This window comes from Miscanthus floridulus, chromosome 7, assembly GCF_019320115.1.
Source record: "Miscanthus floridulus cultivar M001 chromosome 7, ASM1932011v1, whole genome shotgun sequence".
Lineage (NCBI taxonomy): Eukaryota > Viridiplantae > Streptophyta > Magnoliopsida > Poales > Poaceae > Miscanthus > Miscanthus floridulus.
The window spans coordinates 60375237-60392337 of record NC_089586.1 but is presented as its reverse complement, the minus strand read 5'-3'; the positions used below and the strand labels follow the sequence as shown (position 1 = coordinate 60392337).

General features: G+C 44.1%; 1 long non-coding RNA gene across 5 annotated transcripts; it reads right to left on the bottom strand.

Annotated features, from left to right (window-relative positions):
* Positions 1-1048: 1048 nt before the first annotated feature.
* On the bottom strand, positions 1049-15774 carry LOC136463313 (uncharacterized). 5 transcript variants are annotated; one of them, XR_010760976.1, is made up of 12 exons: positions 14567-15774; positions 14166-14357; positions 13887-14039; positions 13584-13780; positions 13156-13246; positions 12475-12606; positions 3319-3501; positions 2942-3219; positions 2765-2834; positions 2479-2691; positions 2015-2395; positions 1049-1932 (listed from the first exon to the last, which is right to left on the bottom strand). It is a non-coding gene; the product is annotated as an uncharacterized lncRNA (long non-coding RNA). The 5 variants fall into 5 exon arrangements; XR_010760975.1 differs by having other exon boundaries at positions 13887-14357; positions 14567-14677; positions 14777-15774; XR_010760978.1 differs by having other exon boundaries at positions 13887-14357; positions 14567-14942; positions 15105-15774.
* Positions 15775-17101: the final 1327 nt, after the last annotated feature.

Below are 17101 nucleotides of genomic sequence, written 5' to 3'. Positions count from 1 at the left end.
AAGCAAAATGGCTGAAAATATGCCTTAGCATCCCGGCCAAGAGCAAAATAGCTAAAAAGACGCTTGAGCCTGCCGATGAGGGTAGCTAACAAGCTAACACCCGAACTAAAAAGCAAAATGGCTGAAAAGACGCCTAAGCATCCCGGCCGAGAGCAAAATAGCTAAAAAGATGCTTGAGCCCACCGATGAGGGTAGCCAACAAGCTAACACCCAAAATAAAAAGCAAAATGGCTGAAAAGACACCTGAGCATCCCAACCAAGAGCAAAATAGCTGAAAAGATGCTTGAGCCCGCCGACTAAGGTAGCTAACGAGCTAACACCCGAAATAAAAAGCAAAAATGACTGAAACTAAGCCTAGGCATAGACCACAGCAATTTCAAATCAAGACCCTCTAGCTACTTGTTCCAAATAGCAAGAGGCTCGGGGGCTACACTGGAGATACCCAAGAACACAAAGATCTACATATAACGAGTTGTTTACATGGCACAAAAGAAGGCCAGACAAGCACTACACTAGAGATACCCAAGAACACAAAGATCTACATATAACGAGTTGTTTACATGGCACAAAAGAAGGCCAGACAGCACTACACTGGAGATACCCAAGAACACAAAGATCTACATATAACGAGTTGTTTACATGGCACAAAAGAAGGCCAGACAAGCACTCGATAGATCAAGAAAGGTTGTCAACACAAAGATCTACATATAACGAGTTGTTTACATGGCACAAAAGAAGGCCAGACAAGCACTCGACAGATCAAGAAAGGTTGTCAACACAAAGATCTATATATAATGAGTTGTTTACATGGGATAGAAAAGTACTCAACAAATCAAGAAAGTTTGTCAAGATAGTGCGCAGAATTGCTTACAAGGTAAAGGCGAAAGCAAGACAAAGTACTCGGCAAGTCAAGTAACTCTGACCAATTGGACAAATCATCCAAGGAATAAACAAGACATCCAGGCAAAAAAGACATTAATAAAAAATCTTCATTCAAAAAAATAGTATAATGTCATATTACAAGGCACGGGCATAAAGGTCAAATACATCAAACATCATCATCAGGAGAAGAGATAACAATATTAAGACTATCTACAATTCTACTAGCTAAGTCTTCAACCTCAGGCTCCATCCTCTCAACGGCATCAATGTATTCTTGACTATCGGCTTCCTCTGCTATCTTGGACAACGGTGCCTTTGGAGCAAGAATCCGGACCTAGGCTAGGACATTTTTGGTACATAGTTGGGCGCACCTCTTCACGAACTCTTGGAAATGAGTCAGAATTTGAGGAATTAACTGAGCCCAAGATTGCCCATCATCCGCTGGAGTTCGGAGAACGTCGGCTACTGAACGAAAGGATTTCCACAAAGCTGTCCAATTTTTAGTAGCCGCCGCCAACTTGCCAGACAAGTCTACAATAGTTTTTTGGGCCTACACAAGATCTCTATCAGCTCCACGCCTAATCAACTTAGCAAGCGCAAGTTCTTCCTCAGCATGAGTAATTACCTCCTCAACCTTATTCTGACTAGAACGAACAAGAGTCTTCATCTCATCAATGCCCTCTGAGAGCTTCTGCCTTTCAACTCAGAGAGCTAGACAAGGCAACAAACAACAAGTCAGCAGAAAAGAGAATTTGAATATAGAAGGCAACAACAAGAACCCACAACACCGTTGCACTCCTTCTTCATGACCTCCAAGTTCTTCATGGCCTCTGAATTCTTTAAAGCCTCCTAGATAGCAGCATCCCTCTGCTTCTCGGCCTCAACAACCCAGGCACAAAGACCTTTTTCCTCCTTCTGATGCATTTGACACTTAGCCTCCATCTTGGCCTGGCAGAGATCCATCTCTGCCTTCAGGGCGCTCAACTCAGAAGACAACTTCTTCTCGGTTTCCGATGAGAAAAAGAAGCTGGTATGATCCTGAGAGAAGGACTGAACAAAGAAGAAAGAGAGAAAAAAGGCATAAGAATAGGAGAAAGACAGACATCTAAAGAAAGAACTTTAGAAAACTTACTTGGAGTTTTTCTCCAAAAGAAGTCACATAGGTCACGAAGTCTCCCTAAGAAGCGGTCAACTCTGACAATCGATGAGTGGGATCAAATTGATGAACCACATCTTCAGTAGAAAGAGGAGCGGAGGGAGAAGACGGCCGATGCGGAGAAGGCAAGATCAAGGACACATCATGGGAAGTCCTAGCTAGCTCCCTAGATGAATCCACCGCAATGGCCATGGTCACCTCTGGGGCAACCAAGACAGCAGCAGCATCATCACCAGAAGGCCTTGTCACCCCCACAACCACTTCACCAATAGTTGCTGCAAGTCTTGCGGCTTAGTACTCGGTGGTACAACAGAGGGCTGGCAAGAAGTCGATGGAGGAATGAGAGAGGATGAAGGCCTGAAAGTTGATAAAGAAACTCACCAATGAGAACAAGAGAAAAGGAGAACAGAAGCAAAGAGGCAAAACCAGAATCCACTCACCCGGCTATCTTCTTCTTCGTGAAACAAAAAGAAGACATCGTGGGAGGAACCACGGCAGCAAAAACATCCCCGCCACTCGGTGGTAGGAGTGGTGTAGCCGGTATTGGAGCCCCGGAAGAACTTGGTACCAGAGCTACGGAAGAACTCAGCTCCAGAGCTATAGAAGAACCCGGTGCAGGAGCCTCAGAAGAGCTCATACCCGATGACCGCTTACTACAAAAAGATCAAGACCAAATTCAAAACAAAAAGAAGGTTTCAAGTGCAGGGAAATAAGAAAACAACTCACCGCCGCATGATAAGGGGCACATCATTGTCCTCTTCTTCCTCAGTCTCGACCAAGGCCACCATAGCGCTAGCTGAAAAAAAGAACAAAAGAACTCGGTTCAAGACAAAAACAAGAAGACAAAGGGACAGAGTGTATTAATATGCTCACCTAAGAGCATGCTAGCTACAACTGGAGTACCTTGACGAGTACTTGGCTGGCGAGACTTCTTGGAAGTAGGTAAACTAGATGAAGAACCATCTGCTTGCCCCCCTCCTCGAGACACTACGAGGACCTCGAGGGACTGGACGAGGAACATATTCTTCATAGACATCAACAACTCCGGAAGAAACTCTAGGAAACACGGTGGTGATTGGGAACTTATTGGTTACAGAAGCCCCAGCAAGGTTCTCCCCAATATTCACCATGGCAGGGAGGACATCAAGGGGGATCGGGTCAACAAAGTTGCGCCCCAATTCCTATGAAAAGAATAAAACAACAAGACAAGGAAAATTAAGCAAAAATGGATACAACAAAAGAAATACAGAAAGTACCTGCACGAAGAGAAAATGACTTACAGCCGGAGGCAGATTGTTGGCAGAGAACTCAAAGATAGTAAGTGGGACAATGCTTGCTCCTTTTAGCATCTTCTGGAGATGCTCGAGAACCTCCTCGTTGGTCAACTCAAGGGCAGGGACCATGCGTGAAGGATCCTTAGCCCCAGAGTACTCAAAGCCATGGTTCTCTCGCTCCTTCAGAGGCTGAACACAGTGACAAAGAAAGCTCAAGATAATACCAAAGTCGGTCAAACCCTGTTGTTTCAGAGTACTTATCCTATCAAGAAATGGCTGGATCGCCTGAACCTCAGTCGGTGTTAGGGAGTTCTTTTCCCACCAGTCATTAATCGAGGGACCAGATTCAGAATGTACGACTAGAGAAGGAATCAAATTGGCAGAATAGAACCAATCAGCACACCAATCCCTCACAGAATCAACTAGGTCATAGTCAAAGAACTTGCTTTTAAGACCTTGGCGAAACTGAATCCCACAGCCGCCAAGAACGTTGGTGTCTTCACGATGGGGTTGAGGCTTCAAACGAAAGAAGTGATGGAAAAGAGAAAGAGAAGGAGAAATTCCAAGGAAAGCTTCATAGAGATGTACGAAAACAGAAAGATAGAGGATAGCATTAGGAGTTAGATGGTTTAGACTAACCCCAAAATAACCAAGAAATTGATGAAGGAAGGCGGAAGCAGGAAGGCAAAGACCGACATGGATAAAAGAGACGAAAAGGATAATCTCACCAGGACCTAGAGCAGGGACCCGATGCTCGCCTGGAACTCTCCATTCAACAATGCCCTTGCTCTAGATCAGACCATCGCTGGCAAGCTCGCGGAGCTGGTCTTCAGTTGTTGTTGGAGCCGGCCAAGCTTTTTGGGCAACCCTCATGGCCATGAACTCCTAGTTCTCAATCATGGAAAGAGATGACTCCTCATCCACGAAGGTTGCCTAGGACTTGCTCACAACTTTCTTCCTACCCATGTACTAATGGAGGCAAGAAGGAACTAGGGGAAGAGAAGGTTTGGATGGCGGTGCTAAGATGGCGGTGGCAATGGCGACGGTGGATTTCTAAAAGCTAGGGTTTCAAGGCAAGAGAAGGGCGGTAAAGAAAAAGAAGATGAAGGATCTTTAAATAGATTTTATAGTGATAAAAACGGCCCACCAGGCCTGTTAAAGCACCATGTGAGAATGCAATGGTCCATTTACTGACATAGCTAAAATGATGGAGGGCACAAATCCACACAACGGTACAATTCAACAGGCAGATTTCAGACTTATCCATCTAGCACTACGGCGGAGTTATCAGATTACTACAAAAAAACAACCCATCAATCATGAAGAAAAGAAGGGCTACCTCACAAGGAACATAAGAACTCAGTTCTTATGGAAAGAACTCAGGAATCTCATGAACAACCAGGACTACAGCAGAAAAATAAATGACAACTCAGAAGACAAGATTCTTTCCATTACAAGCAACTTCAAAAATACAAGATTGCACATCTTACAAGACCCAACGAACTCGGTACCATGAAAAGCAAAGTAGCAAAGAGGAACCCGGACATGGCTAGGCTCTGAAACGACTACGTGTCCCAAATTGCTACTCAAAAGGACAAACTGCCCTCGGCTACACTATTTTCTTCAAAGGACGGACGCAGTGCATCCAAGGCGGAAATCAGCAGCACGGTGGGACAACATGGAGTAGAGAAGGCCGGCAGGCATCTGTCTACCCAAGACTGATGTGAAGCTGGATATGGTGTTGATCTGCACCGAACAGTCTCAAGGCAGGCGACGAGGATCAACCCAGAACTGCTAGATGAAGGAACGAAGCCCACATCACAAGACTTCCTCGAACTACCGCCGCATACATCCTGGTACATTGCTGCTGTGGGATTAGCCTACCTCTAATCCCTATCACAAGACTTCCTCTAGCTATGACAAGACACACAGGAACTACAAAACATGCCCGGGGGCTGCTCTACTTCACAAACTACCATATTCATGACAACGAAGGTTTCAACAGAATGTTCAATGGATGAAAACAAGCACTCTAGGAGGGTATTTATAGATCGAAGGAGCGGTGCACATGGACTAGGAGTACCAACTGAAATAAGCCTAACAAAGGACACAGTGAAAAGACTAGGGCTCAATAATGGAAGACTCAGGCGAGAGGGAACAGTACTCGAAAGACGAGCATATTCGGAAGAATATACCAACACAGTACAACCCGTGAACAAAAGGCATTTACACTCAACCACCACCATACAACTACATCTGACAACAACAGACTACCAGAGAATACGCCAAGACCCTACATCCGAGTTCTTCCTGAACAAAACAACCCAGATATATGCTCGGGGGCTACAAAAGGAAAGGTATACAATTCTTTCGAACAACTCAGATTCAAGACCCTCCAACTTTTTGATCCAAATAGCAAGAGGCTCGGGGGCTACACTCAGTGAGTGCACTTTTTCCTTCAAAAAAGCGCACGTCACTTAGAACACTTCTTCAAGACAAACGACTTCAAGGCCACAAGATAAAAAGAACCCAGACATAGCTATATCCGAGCTCTTTTCGACAAAAAGAACCCGAACATAGCTAAATCAGAGCTCTCTTCAACAAAGAAACTGGGTATATGCTCGGGAGCCTTTCAACGAAGAATCAGGGAGATTTCAAGAAAAGACCCTCAAGCTCCTTGTGCCAAATAGCAAGAGGCTCAGGGGCTACATCCAAATGGGGGTACTTTTTTCTTCAAAAAGGTACACACCACGCGAAGATCTCATGAAGCGCTGCACGGTTTCGCTCAAGAAAGCACTCGAACAATGCTTGTTCCTGCTCGACAAGACTTGAAGGAACAAGACAAGGCTTCTAGAACTCAACCATGAATTGCTCGGGGGCTTGTCGGTGCGGGACCTATGGGATACCCCGCAAGGAAGGAAGAAGAACTAGCCTAACTGGGATTCTTCCCCTGTAATCTTAGTAGTATTATTATTCTATAATCCTACTAGGAACTCTCATTGTAAACCGACTAGGACTCTGGCCTCCTGACTATATAAAGGAGGGCAGGGCTCCTTGGATTGGGGGTTTTTCAGACAACAATTGTACAACACAACACTTTACAATCAATCCAACGCAAAGGCTAATGCCGACTGGACGTAGGGCTATTACTCAATCAAAGATCGAGGGCCCGAAAAAGGACAAATCGACTGTCTCTTGCGTTAACCGTCAAGTTCCGCATACGCTGAAGCCCGAACATACTGCCCTAGGGACCCCCGTGGTAGGCTATCAGGTGGTGAAACATCGACAGGGCCACCTAGCTTATAGGTGGGGCTGACCGGCCCCACATGGTAGCCCCTTGGGGTCTACTTGGGTGGAGAGCCTCCTGGAGTCTTCTAAATCTTCCCACTCTGTTTACATGGTGGAATTCCGTAATTTCCTTAGATGAATAGGTCCCCTTGACGGTTTTCTGGATAAACCCTGCTAAAACATAGATTCACCAAAACTCGTGGAATTTATTAGTTTAAACCCCTACACCTATGTTTGGTGATGGAATTAAGTATATATGCATGTTATGTTGATGATTTATAATTGATGTTAGTGGCTATCAATACTACCCCCAGGGCTTTGATCACTTGTTTGTCATGGTCGACAAGTTTACCAAGTAGATCGAGGCTAAACCCATAGCCACAGCCTGCTCATCAAGGAGGTCATACACCAGTATGGGGTCATGAACACAATCATTACAAACAGCAGCACCCAATTCACAGGAAGTGCATTTGTCAACTTCTATGATGAATAGTAGATCAACATAAGATGGGTTGTAGTGGCCCACCCATAGACCAATGGATAGGTAGAGAGAGAGCGGTTGCATCCTTCGAGGCCTTAAACCTGGAATGTTCAAGAAACTCAAGAAGTTCAAGGGTAGATGGGTCCGGGAGCTGCAACCAGTTCTGTGGGGCTTACGAACCACTCCTACTAGGCCGATGGGGTTCACCCCCTTCTTCCTCATCTATGGTGTAGACGCGGTACTACTCGAGGAGATCAGGTACTCCTCTCCCTAAGTCCACGCCTATGATGAGGACACAGCAGAGGAAACCTTATAGGATTCCCTTGATAGGCTCGATGAGCATTGCAGAACGACACTTGTTTGCTCCGCAAAATATCAGTAGCAGCTTCGCAAGTACCATAGTAAGCACATTCGGTGACTAAACTTCATGCAAGATGATCTAGTCTTGCGTCAGGTACAATCGACCAATGGGGAGAAACAAGTTTTTGCCTCCTTGGGAAGGACCAGTTTATTGTGGCTGAAGTGCTAATGTGGGGAATGTACATGCTGGCAAACATGAAAGGTGAAGCCTACACGAACGCCTGGAATGTCGACTTGTTGTGATGGTTCTATGTGTAAAAAGGCAGCCCTATACTAGGGTATAATTCACGGGTGGTGTGACCACCAACCCATCATAAAGATAGTAGACTACATAAGAAAAGTCAATTGGTATGCCCTCGGCTTAAACTAAGCACCCCAGTAGGTCACACTAACTTGCCGAGGCACTTGGGGGCTACAAGTTCAAAAGTTTTTTCTGAGAGTATACCGTGATTGGGCGATATGTATTGTGGACTCCTATCCATCACCGTGATACATTATGCTAACCTATTATGATGATCCGAGGGCTACAACCAATACTACACGAGCCACGAAGCAACTACTTAGGAGAACACAAAACATGAAATGCAAAACTCTTTATTTCAAGGCTAATGCAATTTATACATTGTTGATGGTAGTTAACGAACATTATAAACTGTCAATATAACATGAATAAGGGCCATGAAAGTAATCACCAACATAGACTTAGGGGTGTAAACTAACAAATTCCATGAGTTTTGGTGAATCTATGATTTCAGCAGGGTTTATTCAGAAAACCATCAAGGTGGACCTATATGTCAGAAGTAATCATGCTTATCCATGGCATAAACAACTCTAGAAGGTTTTAGAGGACACCACACCGAAGGAGACTATGAGAGGCAGCCAGGTGGGGCTAGCCGGTCCCACCTACAAACTAGCCGGCCCTAAGGGTCCACCAGTCAGCCCCGGGTTTCAACGTCGGTTCTCCACCACCTTAGGGTTTGCATCTATGCCGTCCTTTTAAGTCAGTTGATCCAATGGCTCAGAATGGATGCTATGGCCTATATATACCAGCCCCTGCCACCCCCTGGATATCCAACCCTGATCAAGTTAGCCGAGAAGATAGAAACCCTAATCATCCTTAGAGCTCCACCATATTCTAGGGCATAGCTAGCTAGGCTAGGTATAGAGGGAGGCAAGCTTTGCTTGGATTCCTAATCCTATCAAGAGCATCGCTTCGTATAGCCCATTGTATCCTCTTTTGTATCTATCATTATTCATATGATTGCTACAATTGATTCGACATTATTCTTAAAACTATTCATGTTCCTAGTTATAATGTTCATCGTCTACTTTGATTATATACTTAGTATAGCTAGATTGTCTTTATGTTCAAGCATAAGTTCATATAGCACTCGCTCTGGTGTACACGGGGTGAGTGGTCGATATTGTGTAAGCGTGGTGCTTATATGTTGTTTACCTACGGATGCACCCTATATTCTAAGCCATGTGGTAGATCGCGGATGTGACACTCCCATTGAGTCCTTTGTAGTCCACTCCCTGAATATAGAACAAGTAGGATCTAGTTACGAAGGAAGACAAGCTCTATTCTTAATCTTCCATAGTAATATACCTTATGTGTAGATATGAAGTTGATCTTAGCCATGACTATTAGGTGTAATTACACTAATCAATGTATGCTTTGACTTGTAATTAAGAATGACTTAGGAATTATTCCTCTAATATCCTACTTAGTCATGCTAATGCCATAGAAAGGAGTACTCTGAATGATTAATTATCATTTATCGTTACTTATCATATACATTTATCTCATGACTTACCCCTATTGTGAGTAGAAGTTGGTTATGGTTTATCTCTCCATCTTGCATATAAGTTATCAATATATTCCAACTACCCATCATTCCCTATGGTAAAAATATAAATGACTGATACCTAGAATACTCTCGGGTGAAGTGCTACTATGGTATATTATCTAGTGAGCATGTAGATCCCTATCATTCATACATTTATTCTTTCAAGTCACAAGTAAATACCAATAAGCATTTATGACGTTGTTGCTAGAGATTAAATTCAAAACCTTGATCTTAGTAGTGACATTCAGAAATGCCAACACACATCATAAGGAGCAGAGCGGATTACATCCTCTACTCTCTCAGATTCGGTAATGGCGCTGGCCACACCCCTGAACTCCATGGCTAGAGCACCGACATCATTAGGGCTTTCCACTAGTGGAAACCCGATTGCCATGTCATGAAGGTCCTCATTGCTCTAGAGGGAGGCGGCCGCCAATGCCAGCATGGCTCCACGACGAACCGTGTGACGAATCACTTCTCTAAACTGCCTCGGGACATTGTCGAGATGGTCCTCCACACTCACCCCCGCCGGCAAGAGCACGTCAATGACACCTCTACATGCCTCCAGCAAGGCAGCATGAAGGTCTCGGTGTTGATTTGCTTTAACCGCCATGGCAGATGAGTCGGCCATAGCAGTGTCATGGTCGCGCTCCGCCTCCATCACCTACTCAATCAAAATGACATTGGCCTCATAGCCCCACTGCCTTACCTTGGGCAGCGGCCAGTTGCTCTTGGGTGGATGGAAAGCACAAGCAGAGCAACTGCTCATCAAGATAGGATACCTCTGGAAGGACAAATAGGGAATCTCACCAAGGAACTTACCAAGAAGTTGCGCTTGGGCTTTAGCACAAGACGTCCCAGCGGTGGCTGCCTCCCGCTCTAACCTAGCTATCGCCGCTTGCATGGCCTCTAGTTGCGCTCAAAGATGGCCCGCATCATACTCAACCATCGTGGTTGTCGGTGGAGCCACGACCTTCACCGCCATGGTGCCGCATGGCGATTTGGAAGGAGGAGGACTCGCGTCATCAAGCATAGGAAGCCTGCAAGGACACCCAGTGAGAAGAAACACCAAATCCCAAGTTCACCTAATTCGAAGTCGGTCGAAGGACTTACCTGACAAAAGCAGGACAGATGGGTGGATGGAGCTCGGCCACCGCCCACCTAGAAACCTCCATCCTCGAGCTCCCCACACTCTCCATTAGATCAGATCTAAGGGGATAGAGGCAGAGGAAGTCGAATAGTTAAAGAAATGGAGGTAAGCCCAATAGTGCGCAGATGAAATTATGCCCATTTATGCCTCCCCCTTCTTTATATAAGCAGGAACAGCGCACGAATGGCATCCCGACCGCACACGCTTGTGCATGGGAAAACAAGCCATGAGCACCGATGCTCTAGCTTTTGGTAAGCAAACTCACCCATGGGTCCTAGTGATCTGACATGTTGTCACCCGAGCCTGGTGCTAGGCGAGTGATCTGACACTCAATTGTGTACTTGGACCAGCTCACCCCCACAGCAGGTGTTAGCGATAGTGATTCATTCACTATCGACTCTGCCCCTTCTAGAGTTAGGGGGGTATTCAGGGAGGGTTACTAGTCTAACCTTAAAACCTCTGATAGTTTGTGTCACAGTAAATCTCCCAATACTCGGATGAGCTCGAAGTACCTTATTTTAGCGGATGTGTGTCCCTTTGTGGGAAGCAGGAAAACTAGTTGGCCCATGGCTATAACCAAAGTACAAGCTCCTAGAATCTGGAAAAAGAGTTTTATGATGTGCCCCTGCTGATCAGGCTTTGTCCTGCTGCTTCCTTTCAGTGATAGCAGACGTTCACTCATTCTACCCGTCACCAGCTCAAAGAGTAATATGCGCAACTACCCACGGCTGCTCATGCGTTCAGTTACTCGCCCACAGTGGTTCCCGACCTAGGGAGACTATTATATTGGCCTCAGGGCTCCGAGACAATGTCCTCGCTCTTCCCACTAATGAGGTTCACTGAAAATTCGGATCACGTTACTTAATGGGTCTCGAAGAAAAACATGATGCCCTTAGTGTCTGTTAACAAACGACCCATGTTAGGTCACCATAAAATCAACTGGCATAGTGACGCATGAGAGATGGAGGTGCATCTACCCCATCCTCATTATTGCTCTACAGCTAGGACTTAATGATGCGCAACCACTAACTATACACCGAAATACATTAGGAACTGACTTCCCGAGTGTTGGTATTTGTTAACGCAAATAGATAAATCTGGAAGCACATAGATACCGTTGTAGCTTTCACCCTGGAGTATTCCTAGGTATCAATTTCCTTGGGGAACGTGAAGTGTACTAGAAAGGATCAAGGTCGTCCATAAAAAAACTATTTTTGTGGGTAGAGGGGTTTTGTAAGGTTTTCCCAAGATAGACTAGATAACCAAGGTTCAGGCTTTCTAAACTTACTTGGGAGCAGCGGTTCCTTTCCAATCCTCAAAAAGACTAGAAAGGGGTGATCGGGGTCAGGCCTCCAAAAGCTCTACGAAAACACCAAACCAAACATGGTGGAATACAAAGGCCTGGTCAAAGTTGTCACCTCTGGGCTACCTAGAAGCTATCCGTAGGTGTGGGAGCAAACTTAGGTAAACTCTAGCCTAGACACCACATCTATTCTAGCGATTACTACTCTAGTCTGGATCCTTAGACTAGGGCACTCAGTCGAGCAGAGATTCCGTAAGTAAGGTAAAGCAAGAGCTGAATTTAGTTAAATAGAAAGCTTGAAATTACCAATGTATAACCTGGATATTACTCAAGAATTGAGTCAGCTCCGTAGAGGTACAAAGTTGAGGATGATCCGACTGACCCGGCTCCTTCTCCGCTCTCTTTCTCACTCTCTCCCTATTTTCTTTTACTACAACAAGGTAGGAGCATCTAGAGGGACACTACTACTAACAATACTAGTATAGTGCCCGTGCTACTACCACGGCTTCATTTCAGGGATGCACATGAAAATAACCAAGTAATTATAGAATATTTTGACCAAGTACACAAAAAATTGTTTACTCACTGTCACAGTTGAAATCAATGGTATACGTAAGATACAACAATCATATAAATAGTTGAAATCAATAGTATAAGTAAGATACAACTGTATAGTTTAAAGAAATTAAATGTGCAAAAACTTGCTTATATTTAGGACAAAACTTAATACCTAATGATGTTTGCTGGTATAGAGGTAGCTCTATACTTTACACCCATTATCGACTCAAGCCAATTGTTTGTGCGCTCTGAAATTGAACCATCCAAGTTTTGAACGCCACATATGTCATCCTAGCTTTGTTTCCTACAGAAAATACACCACTGATTCATGTCACCAGCTTTTGCTAATCAGAAAAAAGAACATCTTAGATTTTGAATCCAATGCAGTTGGGGCAAAATCAGAAAACAAAGTAGGCATTATAAAGTGAACAAGCCTTATTCAGACAAGGTACCCAAAAAAATCTATGCAGCCATACCAAGAATATATTAAATTATTTATTATAATCTATATGAAAAAAATCAGGCTGTATGCAAACTATTTGAATCAGGCTCCTAGCTAGAATAATCAGAATCTCCTAAACTGGTGCACTTGACCAGGTGCATAAGAATTACATCTCTGAACTGAAAAAAGACCGACTCTGAACTGAAAACTGAGCAGCAGTGTAAAAACAGCAATGTAAACTCCACTAAGCCTTATTTTGATTTTGAATCTGTGAACTGCATGCTTATAGGATCATCTGAGCTTGGCAGAACTTTATAGGATTTTCGGAGTTGGTAACCGCATGTTTATATCAATGTTCCAGTTTTGGGATAGTGTCAGTTTCTTTTTCCATCCATGCACTATGCATAATACCTCTTTTCCATACAAATTTCAAGTTCATAGCACCCTTCAAAACCTGACTTATGGTCTCTACGTTCATCATGACTTGAGCACTCTTCAAAACCTGAAAGGTTGGAATGAAAATAACTAATTAAATAAGCCATGAAACTGAATTGAAAAGTGCTCCTTGTTCCAAAAAAAAAGAATTGAAAAGTACTCCTTGTTCTGTCCCGGAAAAACATACAATTGATTAAATGGCTAATATATAGTGCACCCTATAAAACATCTATTGCTTGTCCCCCCTCTCGCTATGTAGTGAGAGGGAATGCTCCTCTCATACATTATATAAAACATCCGTGTCTACAACATTCCTAAAATGGACATCCTAAAAAAGAGGAATGTATTTTCCAGACCAATCTAATTGTAAACCTTGGAAATGAAATTTAAAGAGATACACATACATATACTACATAATAAGCAGCAGATCATGTAATTCGTCCAAATGATGACTCATGATTTTGTACAACTTTTGACCAGGCTAGTGTGCGATCGGATAGGCAGGTTTTGAATAGACCATGATGATCGTCATGGAAGTGCAGGTGCCACAGAGCCTGGAACCAAGTGGCAGGATGAATTCCGTGTCAACCATTTTATCCTGCTGCACATTGAAGGCATTTTTCATAGCAGGTAGCAGGCAACAAAGGTACCTACATTTCAGCAGTAAGTATAAGATCACTGCAGAAATGCTGCTTGAGTGGCCTAACCTGTCATAAAGAGGATTCTGTCCTGGCATCCAGGCAGCACATATCCACAGCAAGCGCTTGCAAAACATATTTTGAACGGTGAAGCTCTCCTCCTAAAACCTTCCTTCACTTCATCCCCATATCCAACTCTACCAACTGTTCATTAGCCACCATCTACATACACTACTATCTTATAAGTTTATCTCGATTAAAATTGTATTCATTGGCTAATAGGTCAGTACTGAACTGAGGAGGCCAAAATTCAGCTCACATTGAAATGAGAGAAAAACATAAACTCACCAATGTAAAAAATTCTGCACAAGATACTACTTCAAACATTTTTCGATTTTTTTTCCTAACATCGACCACTACATAGATTGTGGTATGTCATTAGAAAAATTACTTATCGAAAAGAAACTCAGGTTTAAGATATCATGGAAACCATCCTGCATTGCCCTTGCATTCACCTTCTGCCCAACCATTGCTTGAGATCTGTGTTTCAGAGAAAAGAGAGGACAAATGCAGGCCAAATGATCATATTACAGAACCCATAACATCGATGAACAGAAATTAAAAAAAAACTTGGTTCAGAAAAAAATAATGACAACTAAGTGGTCGTGTGTGTTTCTGCTACAGGCATACATTTAAAAAGCACTAAAATCCATGATGAAATCACTCAAATCCTCACTGTATATACATACCTGAATCTGGCTTTCTACAGGAGGATTTCCCATGCAATGGACGACAGCTCCATACCCTTTCATATTTAGCACTGTTCTTATTCGAGGGAGAATAGTTTTATCACTGCCATCCTTTAAAGCAAATAGTTTAAACAAAATCAGAACTCCATCAAAAATCACAACAGAGTGAAAAGCACCAAAGTAACTTGAGTTCTCAAATCCATGATACACCTTTTATTTTTGGTTCAGGTTACTACTTCTCTGTTTAGAGTGAAAAGCACACCTCGTCCGCTCCCGGCCGCTCGCTGGCTACGTCCTCCACCTGCGGTGCCGTCCACGATCTCGGCCGCGATGCCTCCGTCGAGGCCGCCCGGCTCACCGCCATTGTCATTCGATCCTGGAACAAGATTAATGCAGTGCAACAAGAACTATCCAGTAACTCATGATCACGGAATTAGAAACTTCTGAACAGAGAAGTAGTAACCTGAACCAAAAATGCCCTCAACGTAAACTTATGTAGCAACTAATACTACTACATAGTCCGTACCAGCGTACATACCAATGGATTCAAACATTCTTTTGAGAATCGACGCAGAGAAAAGGAACATCCAGGATTGATGTTCCATCCACGTAGCCCGTTCAGGAAACCGATCTACAGGCTGCAATAGTCGTGCTGACTCCCTCCAAATCGAATTCATGGATGGAGTGCATGGAGAGAAGAGAAGGCGAACTCATGGGAGAAGGAGCTGGAAGTGCTGGCGGCTCCGGTCGTGGCCGCTCGCCGCCCACCGTCCTCCGCTACCGGCCGCTTGCTAGCAACGTCTTGGGCGGGTTTAGGGTTCAGGCGTATCGTCCTCCGCTGAGCTTCCTCCGTCGAGGCCACCCGTTCGCCGGCAACGTCGTCCGCTCCCGGCCGCTCGTCGGCTACGTCCTCCGCCTGCGATGCCGTCGACGCTCTCGGCCGCTCCATCGTCGAAGGCATGGAGTAACCCACGGTCCAGGTCACACGTGGGCGCGGCGTGCGTGAGGGGGTCGCGAGCGTGAGGAGGGCCGCGATTGTGAGGGGGGCACTGCAGATCCGAAAAAGTAGGACCGTAGGACGTGATTGAGTAAAGAGTGAGAATGCGTGGGTATGTTTTTAGTGTGCTCTATTTATGTGTGTTTTGTGGAAGTAGACGTAGTTTAGTTTATGACTGTAGAGGTGAGATTTGTTTGGTGGCTGTAGGATAATTTGAAGTGATGTATTATAGGGGTAGAGATAGAGATAGAGATAGAGATAGAGATAGAGATGGAGTAATGCTCAATTGTAGAGGTGTGTTTATAAGTGGAAAAAAGATCTCTAATTATAGTGGAGGGGGAACTCTATTTTTATTTTTTAGACAGCATGGAGGAGTTGCCGACCTCCCCAACGTCGGTAAGCATCAGAAAAACTCGCTCTCCAATCTCCTCCACCGACACACGAGATGGGCTTCTGCATGTGGACCGAGCCAAACTGTCGTGCATCATCTTGGACTTGTTCCTGCATGCTCTCTGCCACCGCCTCTGGCCATTGGCTGTGCTGGTCGCCGGCTCCTGCCTGGACCTTGCGTTTGGGTGCTCGCGCTGCTTGGATGGTGCTAGCTGCGTCTGCTGCCCTGTCGGTCGGTGGCCTGCTGGCTGCATGGGCTCCAGCGGGACCCAACTGGTCCTGTCAAATTTGTGTGGACAACGAGCAGAGCAGCTACTGCTGCATGCACATCGACATTTTGAGCACTTTTTTAAAATTCTCAAAATTGATATCTTTTTATTTCAAGCTTCAAATATATCAAATAATATATCCGTTTCGATTGACAATGGTGTGCTCCAAATATTTATTTGAGTCGGCTTTGCAACATCAAAAATTCGAATTCCTTTTCATGGCCGATTTCCGTCAAGCTGTATATTTGCTTATATAATATTTTTGACACGTATTTTTGACAAATCCCGCAAAACAACTCTAGAGTACCAAAACTCGTGGAACTTATTAGATAAAATAATATTTTGCTCTAATGTACCATGGAATATTGTCATTTTAGATTAATTTGGCGGTCAAAATATGTCAGTTAAGGACCACCAACAAGCTCTCCCACACTTGAATCTTTACTCGTCCCGAGCAAAGGTTAAGATAAAGTAAACATAAACATAATTGTTCAAGATATGAAACAAGCATAAAGATTATTCCAAACCATATCTTATACCTGTGGGATATAGTGGAGTGGCTAACATATCTTCTTGAGCGGTTGAGAAGTGGAACGGCTCTGAAAGCAAAGTCATCTCATCCCATTTTCACATCTTAGTAACTTGGAGTTTTTGCAAACCTTTTTTTTTAAATAAAAGCATAGTTCACAAGTACTCCTCAATTGGTACTCTCAGATCGCTCAGTGGTACATGATTCCTCACCAAGACATATCATAACATTGCCTTGTTTTTCTTCCTACTTCTAAGAAGATTATGTGGAGCTCAGGTATGAAAAAGTATGAAGGCATACTTGCATTTCTGTTGGTATTTATTAACTCGTCACTTGTTTTAAGTAGTCAC